We start from the raw sequence: 5,616 nt of genomic DNA, 5'->3' as shown, positions 1-5,616 counted from the left end.
TGGATGGCTGGATGGATGGATGGATGGATGGATGGATGGATGGATGGATGGATGGATGGATGGATGGATGGATGGATGGATGGATGGATAGATGGATGTTTATGCTGTGATAACCTCATGGATGGATGGAAGGATTGATTGATTGATTGATTGATTGATTATTTAGTGGATGGCTGGATTATGTAGTGGATGGATGGATGGATTATTTAGTGGATGGGAGGATGGATGGATGGATGGATGGATGGATGGATGAAACTGAAAAACAGCATGGGCACTAATGTTGACACCCGTCCTTTTCACCCCCACTAACAGCGATGACAGCCTCCAGACATTTCTTATTCTGTATTTGTCTTCTTGCACTTCTTACTTGGTATTCGTTGAGGCTCTAGAATGTTTGTAGGGGTGTGGTCCCAGTAGCAGACGCCCAATTTCTTCCTTTTAATCACTCCTGCAGGCTTTCGGATGTGTGACTCAGGTCTTTGTCCATGACCTTCACCTCAAGGTGAGTGTTCACCTTGGGTGGAACATTTCACTCTGATATCCCTTGGTAATTTTCCAATTCCACGATTCCTCTGATGCAGTCAAGACCTCCCATGCCAGACGCAGCAAAGCATCCCCAAAGCATTATGGCGCCCCCACCATGCTCAGCTGTGAGTAGGACGTTCTTTTCCTTGTGAACTTCGTTGCATCATCTGTGAACAAACAGTTAATGAAGATTACCGAAAAGCTCAAGTTTTACTTCTTCCATCCAAAGAACATTTTCCCAGAAGGACTCTGGTTTGTCCAAATACTCTTTGGCAAAGTTCCATTTTACGCCTTTTGTTCAACACTGGTTTCCTCCTTGGCCAAAGCTTAAACTTGGTTTAACTTCAACATGTGGAACTTGTAGAAACCAGGACCCCAGATTGCTACAGGTTTGCATAAGGTGTGAGGATTGTGCCTCCTTGTGGTGTGTCCTTTGTCCTGCTCCTCCTTGTAATCAGTCCCTGTCTCCTCTAGACACCTGTTGTGTGTCGCAGGTGCTTGCACTTTGTCTCGTGGTTGTTGTATATTCAAGTCTGCGTCTTGGTGTTTCTCATTGTCTGGGCATTGACCTGTCGCGCTCCTGGTCCGCGTTGTTCCCGCGTGTCATCCATGCATGTAAGTTTTGCTGAGACTTCGTGGTCGGCCTGCAGCTGGGTTCAACATTAAAGCATCAAATGTGACATAAGGTATTTTGGCATTAGATGTGACACTTATTCCACCGTACGCAACAACCTTCAGTGATTTCTCACATCAGTTTTCCTCTTTCTTCCACATGCAGGAAGGTTCTTCACAGCTCCATGCTTGGAAAACTTGATAATGTTGCTCACTGTTGAAACAGGGATCCTCTGGGATGGCCTTCTCTGTGTTTGCTACTTATAGCCCTGTTGCTGTCCTCAGACAGTTCCTCTAGCTTTGTCATCGTGACAGTGAAATTAGGAGCAACGTGTCTTTTTAAAGACTAAAGTCCTCATTCTTGCTGCATGAGCACTGACAGTTTATCACAAGTTATTGTCATTTGTCTCTGTGTCCCTGAGACTTGTCCAGGGTGTCTCCCACCTCTCGCACAGTGATTGCTGGACATGGGCACCATTGACTCCTATGACCCAAAATGGAAGAAGTAGGTAAAGATGGATGGATGGATGTTTTTTTTTTTTAAGTCATTTGCTCTTTTGCATCAAATATGAGTTACTTGTAAAAAAATATGGGTTCATTTGATATATTTCTTTACATTATGTACTTAAATATCATTGGTGCCAATAATAGTGAGCAGGACTGTGAGTTTCTGTTTAATCTTAAGGTTTTTCTAAGAAGTTTAAATCCATGCGTCACTGACTCCAACTTATTGTGTACATGTCCATGAATTTTCAGTCAGGTCATCCGGACTGTTTCTTTTTTTGCTGAAATGTTTCACCTTCCACCCAGAAGGCTTCATCAGTCAAGGAAACACACAACACAAAACGGATTCTTCCCCCAAACAGCTTACTCCAAAGTGGAACAAACCAGTTATGTTGGTGCTAAGATGATGTCTTTGGCACGCCCCCTCCTCTGGTGCCGGCCCTCTTCCTCGTCGACAGTCGTGTCAAACTGGTTCAAAACCAAAAAAGTCCATGCTCAATAATCCAGGTATACAATCCAACAATTTTCAGTCAGGTCATCTGGACAGTTTCTTTTTTTGCTGAAACGTTTCACCTGCCATCCGGAAGGCTTCATCAGTCAAGGAAACACACAAGCTGACATGACTGTCGACGAGGAAGAGGGCCGGCACCAGAGGAGGGGGCGTGCCAAAGACACAATCTTAGCACCAACATAACTGGTTTGTTCCACTTTGGAGTAAGCTGTTCAGGGGAAGAATCAGTTTTGTGTTGTGTGTTTCCTTGACTGATGAAGCCTTCTGGATGGAAGGTGAACTGTTTCAGCAAAAAAAAAGAAACGGTCTAGATGACCTGACTGAAAATTGTTGGATTATATACCTGGATTATTGAGCATGGACTTTTTTGGTACATGTCCATGAGTTTCACATCAATTGTCCTCAGCTGAAAATTAAATTAAGTAACCACAGATTGATGTTTGCGTGTGTTTCTCCACATGTAATACGAACAGGTGTGCAGCGCATGCTCATGAACACACGTGGACGTTTCATATAGTAGGAAGGTTGAAAAGGATTTGTAAACATGTAAACACGAGCTTATGTATAAAGCCTCTGTTGTTATGTCTTTGTGCGTGTGTGTGCGTCCTGTGGTGATTGTGCGGTAGTAAATCTGTGGTGAACCAGTAGACAGATGGGAGAAATGGCCGAGACTAAGCTAAAGGGGTTAATCCATTTAATAACCACTGCCAACGACTGCAGGTTATCTCACTGACCAACATGTTTGTCAGCTGAAGCTCCAGAAATGTGGATAAAACGAAACATTATCAGCTGAGTGGACTTCATTTTGAAAGCACCAGCAAAATCTAATTAACAAAAATGGATGAATTTTAATAAAACTCCAAGACGGCAATCATCGCATGCGCATCTACAACTAATTAACTCTTGGAGTCAATCGAATTTAAGATGGCACTCTCTTGGAAAACACAAAAATGGCAACAATTCAGTCAGTTTTACAAACACTGAGCTAAAATTTGGTGTGGTAGTAGCTGAGACTGATCCAAAACACGTACCCCTATCACTGTTTCTGCGGTCAATTGGACACAAATATGCAAATTGGCACGAGGAGCTAAAAAAAAACAAAAAAAAAACAACATAATTTTAAACAAAAACAAAAGGCTGTCAAAAGCAGAAAAACTCACAGAAGTAGACTAAGAGAAGGCAATGGGGAAAACTGGATGAGTTAAATAAGCAACCAACTACGCTCAACTGATGTGGGAATAACTGACTAAATATATTGACAGGGGTTGATGAGAAAGTGGAGACAGCTGGATAAGGATTGGGAACAGGTGAAAGTGGGCACAGCTGGAGCAGAGGGATAGAACTGACTGACAGGGGAGAAATGACAAAACGAATTAAAACACCAGGAGCAACAAAACACAAGAATCGCCCACCATGTAGAAAAAGCCTAACCAAAAAAGAATAAACCTAAAACAAAGTAACAAAAACCACAGAGCCGCAAACTTCAAGCACTAACTGATGGTGTGGAAAGTGACTTTAAAATTCTACCACTGATGTCAACTCTGTCTGTTAGCAAAATATTTCAAAAACCACTGGACGTATTTTCTATGAGCACTATTACATCTCATACGATCTCACAATAGTGCATGAGACCACTGACCAAAATGACTGACCATCCATCCATCCATCCATCCATTATCTTGTTCCCAAGTTGGGTCATTGGGGCAGCAGCTTGAGCAGGGAGGTCCAGACATCTCTTTCCACAGCCACCTCTTCCAGCTCTTCTGGGAGAACTCTCAAGGTGTTCCCAGTCCATCAGAGAGACGGAGTCTCTCCAGCATATCCTGGGTCTTCCCCGGGGTCTCCTTCCAGTCAGACATGCCTGAAGCACCTCCAGAGGGAGGCGGCCAGGTGGCATCCTTACCAGATGCCCCAACCACCTCAACTGGCTCCTCTCGATGTGGAGGAGCAGCAGTTCTACTCCGAGTCTCTCCCCGACAACTGAACTTCTAACCCTATCTCTGAGAGTCCAGCTACCCTGCAGAGGAAACTCATTTCATCCGCCTGTATCCACAATCTCGTTCTTTTGCTCACTTCCCTGAGCTCATGACCATAGGTGAGGGTAGGAACATAGACCGACCAGTAAACATAGAGCTTTGCCTTACTGCTCAGCTCTCTCTTCACCACAACGGACTGGTACAGAGTGCGCAATACTGCAGACGCTGCACCAATCCGTCTGCCAATCTCACGCTCCATTCTTCCCTCAGTCGTGAACAAAGCCCTAAGACACCCCAAAAAAGACTATAACTCTGTTAATTCTCTTATGGGATTTTAGTTAAAACGCTTGTGTGAAAGATGAAGGGTGATATGCATTCCTTGAAGGAATTTCAGGTCTTTAATTACAAATTGGAAGGCACAAGAATTTTTCCAGGCTCATGGTTTCTGTTTAGCGTTTGTTTTCTGTCTGCGTCATGACCCCCTCAAAAACATTTCATCTGACTGGGAGTCCACACAAAGGCAGAAAATGACAGATTGATGTCAACGACCTGGTAGAAAAGGATAGAAACATGGTTGCAGCAGGAATCAGGTGATACAGAATGAGCTGCAATGCCTCTGATCAGAAGTGAATTAACCACCTTCCCAAAATGACATCACGGAAGGACTTGTGCAACCAAGCCAGAGCTCCTGATACATTGCAAAGGTTATCAGCGCAGATAGGCAGCTCAGTGTGAAGAACGTTACATAACATCCACTTCTGGGAACGGGGACAGTGTATTCTCAGGAAGGTGTCAAAAAAGACATTTCTGCATGTCAGCAAAACAGACAAAATGTTGCTTGATAAGACCAAAAGGAGCTTGACGAGTCTCAGAATGGTAATTTGGTTATTGTCAAAAACAAAAGATTTCCCAAAGTTAAGACTCTTTAAAAGTGACTCTATTCTCAAATATGTCTTTCCACTTCCCCCCATGATCAACATAACAGCTTAGTATAAAATCTTCTGGTTTGAGGAAATTTCTTCAGAGCATAAAAACATTCATTGAATGTATCACTCGTTCTGTTGAGTACAAGTTGTTTTGTACCTGTGGCTTTGTAAGGTCATATAAAGAGATAACTGGAAGGCAACACAACCAAACAAAACAAAAAGCTATCCTGTGACTAGACGTATAGATATGAGCAACATGTATTCTGAAAACCTTGGAGGTGAAGGCTTTGACGTACTAAAAAAAAAAAAACTTTAAGGGTGGAGATTCATACTTTTACAAAATGAACTTGTTGGTAGGAATGTTGTCTGACTTGGCTCCAGTAACACCTTTAGGGTATAGAAACCTACAACGCAACCTCTCAAGGGAACAGCAGGTGAAGAATTTGAAGAATGACAGAGCATATTTGGTATATAACCCAAACAACCTGAGTAGGACTCAAGTCTGCTTGTGCGTTATGTAAGTCTAGATAAGTTGTTCTCTGCTGACCCTGTAAAATTAATT

This window comes from Nematolebias whitei, chromosome 16, assembly GCF_014905685.2.
Source record: "Nematolebias whitei isolate Nwh7 chromosome 16, NemWhi1, whole genome shotgun sequence".
Classification (NCBI taxonomy): domain Eukaryota; kingdom Metazoa; phylum Chordata; class Actinopteri; order Cyprinodontiformes; family Rivulidae; genus Nematolebias; species Nematolebias whitei.
Note: the sequence above shows the minus strand (reverse complement) of the source record.